At 42.9% G+C, this 10115-nt stretch overlaps 1 protein-coding gene across 2 annotated transcripts in view; it reads left to right on the top strand.

The window, feature by feature from the left end:
• The first annotated feature begins 2854 nt into the window (after positions 1–2854).
• Positions 2855–10115, top strand: part of LOC135088947 (ankyrin repeat and ELMO domain-containing protein D-like) — a 37688-nt gene continuing 30427 nt past the window's right edge. Inside the window, exon 1 of one of the 2 annotated variants that reach the window (XM_063984028.1) lies at positions 2855–3034. The gene's annotated coding sequence lies outside the window, so the exon portion shown is untranslated. Of the gene's footprint in view, positions 3043–10115 lie in introns of both variants that reach the window. The other variant, XM_063984027.1, reaches the window with a different exon arrangement.

Below are 10115 nucleotides of genomic sequence, written 5' to 3'. Positions count from 1 at the left end.
CACTCCTTGTATTGAAAACACCACTGCAGAGAAATCTCTAATGAAACAGGAAACCCTACATTCAGTACTGTGTGGTTGTTGCAGTAACACTGAGCTAAATGCCTTTTGGATGGTTGTACACTAAAAATAATGTAAAAATGCCTATAAACAACTGTCCCTGCATTAAAAACCTTTCATCATAAAATTACACACAAGATACTCAACCAGTGCATGAATGTTCAAGCGGTACCATTTGCTCCCTTCTGCACAGCTTGCAGCAACACTTCTGGCGCTGCATAGTGAACAGTGAAGCACGGTGTCTTCGTGCTGCCATCCTTTTCCTTGTCAGGCATCAAATGTGCAAACCCAAAATCCACAATCTTAATAACTGAATCTTCAGAAGAATCCTTGAACAAGAGATTCCGTGAAAAGATGTTTAGACACTAAAAATAATGTAAAAATGCCTATAAACAACTGTCCCTGCATTAAAAACCTTTCATCATAAAATTACACACAAGATACTCAACCAGTGCATGAATGTTCAAGTGGTACCATTTGCTCCCTTCTGCACAGCTTGCAGCAACACTTCTGGCGCTGCATAGTGAACAGTGAAGCACGGTGTCTTCGTGCTGCCATCCTTTTCCTTGTCAGGCATCAAATGTGCAAACCCAAAATCCACAATCTTAATAACTGAATCTTCAGAAGAATCCTTGAACTAGAGATTCCGTGAAAAGATGTTTAGATTAGAATGGCCTCGGAGAAGGATAATATCTGAATGGAATAAATTCATACTTTTTATTATAAAGGCCATACAAATGATGGAGATCAATAATATTCCATGCAATAAATTCTTTAAAATAAGCAGATGGAAAATCAATGCAAAAAAACTTCCTTTTTTTACCTTTCCTTTCTTTTCTTTTCTGTCTATCCTCAACACCAACCCTTTTCACCCCTGTCTGGCTTTAGGTCTCCGTGAACACTGATGCTTTTCCTGTGCACGTAGTGAACTGCTGACACCAGGTTCCTCACGACGACCGAAACCCGAGGCGAGCCTCTGTGAACCTCTCGTGTTTCCTGATCCTCTTTTTACATTTCGATACGAATATGTATAAATATTAATTTAGATAATTACATTTGTTTCCATGTTAGCATAATAATGGTGATTCACATGTATTATGAGTGTTTTCCTGATTGATTCAGTTATAACTTTTTGTTAGTCTGTTCCCAGCCATGGCAACTAAAAGATATCGGAGAAAGAAGGCTACCGTTGACTACCCGTGCATTTCTTGCAGCATGGAAGTTGGAGAGAGGCAGCAAGCTCTGCTGTGCCCTAGGTGTAAGCGTTGGCAACACAGGACATGTGGAAGTGGGGTGAGCCAGGCAGAATATAGACAGGCCTTAGAGAAGGAAGAGAGGTAGACTGGATGTGCATATTTTGTATGTCACCACTGCCTTCACCGTCTTCACCACTCGACCTGGCTGCTTCACCGTCTTCACCACTCGACCTGGCTGCTTCACCGTCTTCACCACTCGACCTACCTGCTTCACCGTCTTCACCACTCGACCTGGCTGCTTCACCGTCTTCACCACTCGACCTGGCTGCTTCACCGTCTTCACCACTCGACCTGGCTGCTTAAAAGTTGGAGAAATGTACTGCGAACTGTCCCAAACATTTGCTGCGAACTGTCATTCCCGCTTCTGAAGCGTACGTGAGGCGAAGTGTCATTTGCTGCGAACCGTCTTGCTCCCGTTTCAGAACATGGTCCTTAATCCAGTAGATCCACCTGCATCCCAACACAGGCGTGTCAATGAAAGGGAGAGAGGAATGCGGCCGCGACTCTCGGCTGTGATTGGCTGAACTCTCATGACGTCACCAAGCAAATATGTCCTCTCACGAATTTTAGGTTAGCGTCTTGTAAAGGAAATCTTTCACCATTTTATCTTCATATAGTGTACAGGTGAAGCTAAGTAAGTGAATTTAAGTATATAGATGTGTTTGGTGGAATGAGGACAGGTGTGTGAGGAAAAAGATAGGTGCATAGGTATAAAGTTTCAGTTATACCTACGTTACCTTATTTTCTCTACATTTCAGCGTACCCTAAGTTAAACAAGCCATGAACAATGCTATATAGAGAAGTATACTCGTAACACTAGACTCTAGGACGCTAAAAAGGCTTAATTTATTTTAATTGACTGGGAATCGGTGACGAGGGAGGAACTGTGGCCCGGAAACGTCTAAGATGTATGCACTGCTTCATTTTAGTTTATGGTGCTCAGCGTGTATCAACATAGAGGAGGAAGGAAATGTGCAAAGTACAATAACTTTACTAATTAAATAAAAATGTTTTACTGGAAAAAATATGAAAACGAGATGTATACTTTTTTTAAGAGTTAAATATCATCGTACTTTTGTGCATTATTCTCGCATTAGTTTCCTTTTCTTTTTTTTTTCTTTTTTTTCCCTGTATCTTCCATAAAGCATTCCTTTTCATAATCAATGATTGAGTTAAGATACCGTTAGGATCACGAAAACTACTTTAAAAACATCAGTGACTACTGCAGCCTATTGAAAGTTGCCTGAGTAAGATAACCAAACCTCTCAAAATGCGGAATACGGATAATATTTCTTTACATAATCAATGATCAAGTTAAGATACCATTAGAATCTCGAAAGCTCTTTCGAAAAATCGAATATGTACAGCCTCTTGAATGTTCAGAGATATGGACCCTAATAATACGAATAGGGGCCCAGTGCACCTGTCCATAGGTGAGGCGTCAGCTGAGGGCGGTGGCATCCCAAACACGTGTTGGGACTGTTTACTTCTGACAGGCTCCGCACCTCCGGCACGCCACCGCTCCGAAGCTGAGGCGTGAGACACATCTCAGTACCGCCTTGGCTTTTGTGAGAGGAGGACGCTCTGCGCGGCGCTGTGTTCTGGGGACTGTGATCTGATTACTACAATCATGTTGAGAAAAATACTGGACGCTGAGTGATACAAGCGTTGGAATTAGATACACAGTGGCCATGTGAGAGGAATATACACCAACCGGCCACGTAAGACAGTAAGAGTAAACAGTTTTGTTGTGATAGTTAATAAGTGTAGTTAAGACAGATGCTTGCTTCTCTTAATTACTCCGCTACAGTCATTCAAACAGTCCCAAGAAGGAGTGAGTCTTGTCAGTACTCATGTGGTTTACTCATCTAGTTTACTGACATGGTGTATCTGATTTGTTCACGTGATTAAGCATTCCTGTTTACTCACGTGGTTCACTTGCTTTACTCAGCGGGGTTTACTTAATTTGTTCTTTTTTTTTTTCACGTCATTTCCACGTCTTGTTAGTAATCTGGTTTAGTCATCTAGCTTTACCCACCGGGCTTATTCACCTGCCCTTAATCACCTGCTATATTTTCCAGGTATTGTCATGATGTCACATTTATTTTAATTCACCTGGTGTACTCAAGGAGATTTATTCATGTTTCTACTCAGTTCTCTTACTCATTTGTCACATTCTCCTCAGGTGTATGATGATTGGTATACTATTTAATTACCTTACTGGAGGAAGAGGAGGAGGAGGAGGAGGTGAAGGTGTAGGTGTAAGAGGAGGAGGAGGAGGATGAGGAAGATATAGAGAAAGAGGAAGAAGAAAAGGAGGAAGAAGATTGTTTATTAATACCTCGACTATTATATTAGTCTACGCTGATCTTAATAAGTAATTTCCATCGTAACAAATGCAACTAATCACACACACACACGCACACACACACACACACACACACACACGCTGTACTGGGTGTATCTTGCACGGATGAAAGTCGCTTTTGTTTGCAAGGCACTGATGGACGTGTTCTTGTATGTGTATGGATGTGGCGCCGTTCACGTTATGCTAACTACCCGTATTGTGTGTGTGTGTGTGTGTGTGTGTGTCGGTCGGCAGGTAAATGTAAGCGGTGAAAAGATGACATTTCCGATATTGTCTCTTTAGAGGTTGCGCGTGGTTTCTCTCTCTCTCTCTCTCTCTCTCTCTCTCTCTCTCTCTCTCTCTCTCTCTCTCTCTCTCTCTCTCTCTCTCACGTAGAAGGAGTAAGGGAAGCATTTCCATTGTAACACTCACTCACCCACTAACTCACACATTCTCACGTAGAAAGAGGAAGCAAAGCATCTCCATTGTCATACACTCTTTCACTCATTCACTCACTCACTCACTCACTCTCATGTAGAAAAATGAAGGGGAAGCATCTCCATTGTCATTCACTCACACACTCACTCAACGCACTACACAACAATGCCACACAACAACAGAGGCGGAGAAATAGTCATGTTCTAACTGAGTCTGCTCTACAGTAAAGCCGTGCCATTGTTTACGAGGTGGTAGGGCTGGTGTGGCCGCCCCCTGGTATGCTCCTGCTGAGTTGACAATGAGACACCGCGTAAGTGGCTCCAGTGAGATGAGATGAGATGAGATGAGAGAGAGAGAGAGAGAGAGGAAGAGAGGAGAGAGAGAGAGAGAGGAGAGGAGAGAGAGAGAGAGAGGGAGGAGAGAGGAGAGAGGAGAGAGAGAGACCATATAATGCCAAAAAAATGCAATCTATCACGTAAAAAAACACCATAAAATGACAAAAAAAACACAATATATAATGCTAAAACATCAGAAAATGCCAAAAATACATAAAAAAACATAAAACAAAAAAACTAGAACAAACAAGCAAAAAAAAACAACCACCAGAAAAACACACTATCACATTCTTCAAATAAATAGATAGATAAATAAATAAATAAATAAAATAAATGAAAAGGAAAGAAGAAAAACGAAATAAGGGAAAAGAAACAATGTGTGTGTGCATGGCTCTCTCGTAGCCTGGCCTCAGCACCTCCCCACACCTCCTCAAGCTACTCTCCTCACCTACGCCTATACTCACGGAGCCTCACAATGAACACAAACAGGATTTAGGACACCGCGTCTTGTTCATTCCATCAATTGTACACAAACAGGAAAGTTAACCCAGCGTGGCCTCGTCTTTCTATCACACACAACACCTCGCTCTCTTGAAAAGAAGATGGATACCCACAAATCTTCGAGGCAGCGCACAACACCTAGGAATATATTAGCTACTTGAGTTACAGCAGGTCATGAGGTGTAATGTGAGGCTTGGGGTTTAGCTGGGTGCAGTGTAGAGGGTATAGCTTAAGTGTAGTTTGGGTGAAGGTGATCGGATGTAGCTGGAGAGAGGAAGACCTACGGAGCTTGTAAGAGAGTTAAACTGCCTTGTGAAGTATTTCTACGTATGCGAGGGAAGAAACAGTAGGAAAAGTATATATATGAGGAGGAAACTTACGGTTAAGCTCTCTTATTACATCATCAACAACATTTAACTATACTTAACATGTCCTATCTCTTGTGTGCGTGATTGCCGGATAGGTCACTTGTCAGGAAAAAAAGAAAGTATAGATGAGGAACAGGTGGATAAAGTGTACAGGTAAAGCTTCCCTTTTATCACTTCAAATCAACAACAACACTGACCACTTACCATGTCCAATTCACCGTGTCCTTCCTCTTGTGTGCGTGAAGTGCAGATGGGTCCGCGCTTGTCAGGACAGAGAAACATGGACCAGGTATTTATGGTTCCTGTCTTGTTTGTCCATTCAGCCGTCGATGGACCTCAGCCCTTCCGCAGTGTTTGGGAAGAAAGCGGCATTGTCTGGAAGAGGCTGAATAGGGAGAGTGGTGAGGGTTTGTGGTGGGAGAGGACGTGGGACTGGAAGGTATAAATTCGACCCATTCCTTCCCCTTTCCTCTTTCCTTACCCTCTGTGCTCCAGTGAAGAGGGAGGCTTCAAGACACTTCTGATTTTAGATAATCATATTGGCTGTACTCTTTGGGGGCTGGCAGCTTCAGTGGGTCTCTCTCTCTCTCTCTCTCTCTCTCTCTCTCTCTCTCTCTCTCTCTCTCTCTCTCTCTCTCTCTCTCTCTCTCTCTCTGCCTTTTTGTATCCCTTGACCAGAGACCTTCTTACGTAAAAAAAATGTCACTTCCTCTTTGATCTATTTAAGTGTAAAACATTTTTTCCTTAGACTTTTTTCCTTGCGGACGTTTCCTTTAGTATTCTCCCTTATTTATCACAGCACGATGTCATTAGTTATTCTTTACGGAAAATGTTTTGTGGGTAATAACATTCAGGGAGAGAGAGAGAGAGAGAGAGAGAGAGAGAGAGAGAGAGAGAGAGAGAGAGAGAGAGAGAGAGAGAGAGAATGTCTAGGATAATGGATATTTTTCTTCTTTATTTCTCCATGATAATACGATGGCATCAGTTATTCTTCGGGAAAAAAATTCTGAAGGGCAATAACATCCAGAGAAGGAGAGAACTGTCTAGGGTGAGATGTAACCGCGTCCCTCTCTCCTCCCTCCTCCTCTCACTCAATTCTCCCTCCTCCTTACTCCCTCCTCCCACCTCCCTCCTCCTCTCACTCTATTCTCCCTCCTCCTCACTCCCTCCTCCCACCTCCTCACTCTTCCTTCCCCATCCCGTTGCTCCATCACTCCTTGACCTTCCGTTCCCACGAGAGTGACCTCCGCGGGACAGTGACCACCGCCACTCACAAATAACTCGGCTCGGCAGGTGTACAGCAACCTCACAGGTGTAATTAGCAGAGGGTCCACTAGGGTGTTCCATGACTCCACTTCCTGCATGCTGCTCTAACCACCAAACTATATTTCGACTGAACCAAAAGAGCCACCCTTGCTTAATAGACTTCTGTACTCCTTTACCGTCCATCCTTCCGTCCCTCTCGTCCCCAACACGGAACACGGAGTTATGAGAGATAGCAAACAGTTACTGACTGGTAGCTATTGTATTGGGGGAGAGAGAGAGAGAGAGAGAGAGAGAGAGAGAGAGAGAGAGAGAGAGAGAGAGAGAGAGAGAGAGAGAGAAATAAACTAACTACATTATGAGAACACACATATACACATACTATCCTCAAGAGGGTGATAAAAACCGAGAGAGAGAGAGAGAGAGAGAGAGAGAGAGAGAGAGAGAGAGAGAGAGAGAGAGAGAGAGAGAGGAAACAGCACATGTCATCTCCTATTCCCTCCTCTTTCCTTTCCCTTCTCTCCGTAAACACACCAGTACCTTCCCGTTGGTTTGTTTACACTTCGCTCTGGTAACGGCAGTGGGAGTGTATCTAGGCTGGGAATCCGGGCTGCGCTTGTGTGTTACCGAGTGAACGTGACGGAAATCGGATCCATCGGCAGTGTTGATGGTGTGTTAGTAAACGAGGGAGACAGAATATACCCGTGGGAGGAGGAACGATGCAGTTCCCTCCCATTAGTGTTTGAAATCTTCGTGTTGCTTCATGCGTCAAAGATAATGTTACGTTAGTGATTCTTAACCTTACCTGACATGAGAGAGGAGAGAGAGAGAGAGAGAGAGAGAGAGAGAGAGAGAGAGAGAGAGAGAGAGAGATTACACCATCACCACAACACTTCATATCCCTATCATAACGTCGATATAACGTTTAACTGTGACTTGAGTAATCATCCAACCAGCAGTTCTGTCTTCTATAACTGTGTCTAAGTATATCCATTTCTCATTTCCTCCTCCTCCTACTATTACAACTGCTACTGTTACACTGCCACTCTCCTACCCTCCTCCCCCTCCATTCCTGATTCCTTTTTCCTTCATTCCTCATTTTCTCCTCCTCCTTATCTTCCTACTACTACTACTACTATTACCAGTCTTCATCCCTCCTCCCTCGTCATTCCTCCTTCCTTCTTCCTCCTCCTCCATTCCTCATTTGTTCCTTCTACTACTACAATCTACCCATTACACTCTGGAAAATACTTGGAAATGTCCGAAAAACTTTTGAAACTGAGAGAAATATTGACGAAGACAGACTGGGAGGGAGGAGAAAAGGTCTCGGTCTGGGTCCTGTATTCTGATGACGTCATATTTTCATGGGCGCTCTAAACGGGGTTACATCAATTTACTTAAGCCTTATTTGAGGCATTTTGCGGGATATTTATCTATTTTCGTGGCTAATTCTGGATTTTATTCACGTATGAGTCTAGAAACAGTGTGTGTGCACTAACTACCCCAACAACTGAAGAAAATTTATTACTCCCATGACCAACCGCTTCCTCCTCCTCCTACTCCTCCTCTGCTGACCCCACCGGAAGCTCACTCTTCTCACATCATTAAAATATCTCCGTGTCTGTGGTGAGGAGAAGGAGGAGGAAAAGGAGGAGAAGAAGACTTCTGATTATTACAGCCTCTCTCTCTCTCTCTCTCTCTCTCTCTCTCTCTCTCTCTCTCTCTCTCTCTCTCTCTCTCTCTCTCTCTCTCTCTCTCTCTCTCTCTCTCTCTCTCTCTCTCTGTCTATCTATCTGTCTATCTATCTATCTATCTATCTATCAATCTATCTATTAGGCACGCTTATACACAAGTGTAAGTAGAATGTTCGTGTGTGTGTGTGTGTGTGTGTGTGTGTGTGTGTGTGTGTGTGTGTGTGTTACGTTGTGTGAATGAGCACAGAGAAAGAAACAGGCAGACAGTTCTGGACAAAAGATACACGAGTGAGTGAGAGATTTGTCAGAAAACGGAATATGAAACTAAACAAATATATTATACAGTCCCTTATGTTTTCGACTACAGGTCTTCCTTAGAGAAACCCGCATCTGTTTGAGAAACAAGATACACACACTCCTTACCACCTTTCCCCTACGCCGTCTTGGAAACAAAGCGAAAGATGCATAGGCGTAAAAATGGTGTTGCTTTGAAATTAGAGTCAGCGCATTGTGAAAGAAGGAAGGGAAGGATTAACGCAAAGAAGGGGGGGTAAATTATCACTGGATGGAGGGCGAGAGGAAGGAAGACTGTGGCGAAACTAAGAGTAGGAGGGGAAAAGGAGTAATGGATGAAGAACAGTATTGAAACAGAGGGAGGAGAGGAAGGAGAGGGAAGGAGTGAAAAAAGCTAGTAATAGGACAGGGAGGAGAGGAAGGGTAGGAAATAGGAAGAAGTGAAGGAGACTAGCAATGAAATAAGGAGAATACGAAGGTGTGGAAATAAGAAGAAGAGGAAAGAGGTGAAGGAGACAAACAGTGAAATCGAGAGTGAAGACGAAGAAGAGGGAATAGATAAAGCAGATCAGGAGTGAAATAGAGGAAGAAGTGGGAGAAGGAACTTGAAAAGGGAAGAGGTGACACAGACCAGGAGTGAAATAGAGGAAAGAGAGGGAATAGAAAGAAGATGGGGTTAAGGACACCAGTATTGGAATACTCGTAGGAGAAAGAGAGGGAAAAGGAAGAAGAGGAGGAAATAGGAAGGAGAGGGAAGTCTAGCTGTTAATGACCTTGTGGTTATGAGGTAGACCACTGGTAACTTAAAGGAAAAAGTGAGCTAAATTCTTGAGGGACGGAAGGGAAGACGAGCTGTTACAAGTCAGGGCGAGAGGAGTTGCAAAGAGTGACAGTGAAACGCCTTTTGTCTTAAGAATCCTATATTTCTTTCTCTTTTTTTAAATAAAGTATATCCTCTTGTAATCTTGATCATTGCTTTCATGTTTATATTCTTCCTCCATCATTTCTTCTACCGTTCTTTTTCCATCCTTCATTAGTTTCTTTAACCTCTCTTCCTTCTACCTTTCCTTCATTTCTTCTTTCTGCCTTTCTTACTTCATCCTCCAATTATTTTTTTTTTTTTGTTCGTGTTTTACCTCCTCTTGATCTTCCTTGAGTTAAAACAGTGTAGCATATCACAAATTCTTTACGATCAACCCGTTGATTACTACTTCTCCCTCTGAGTTCGTTTGAAATTAGCAGAATGGAGAACTTATAGGAAAAAGAGTAACTTTATGCAGGAAAAGATTAACTGGGTTAGTAAACATAGCCAAATAGAGAGCAGTGTGATCAGTAGAAGACAGGTGGAAAAAATTGTGGCTTCCTGTTGAATAGAAAGTGAGAAAGTAGAAAGATAAATAAAGCAAATCATATATGAGAGAGAGAGAGAGAGAGAGAGAGAGAGAGAGAGAGAGAGAGAGAGAGAGAGAGAGAGAGAGAGAGAGAGAGAGAGGAAATGAAGAAAAAGCAGGAAACTTATTTAATGTCGCTTTTAGACCACTAATTGCATATAGTAGTCGCAG

This window comes from Scylla paramamosain, chromosome 32 (assembly GCF_035594125.1).
Source record: "Scylla paramamosain isolate STU-SP2022 chromosome 32, ASM3559412v1, whole genome shotgun sequence".
In the NCBI taxonomy this organism is placed as follows: domain Eukaryota; kingdom Metazoa; phylum Arthropoda; class Malacostraca; order Decapoda; family Portunidae; genus Scylla; species Scylla paramamosain.
The sequence above is the reverse complement of the archived record's forward strand: the minus strand, read 5'-3'. Positions and strand labels throughout refer to the sequence as shown.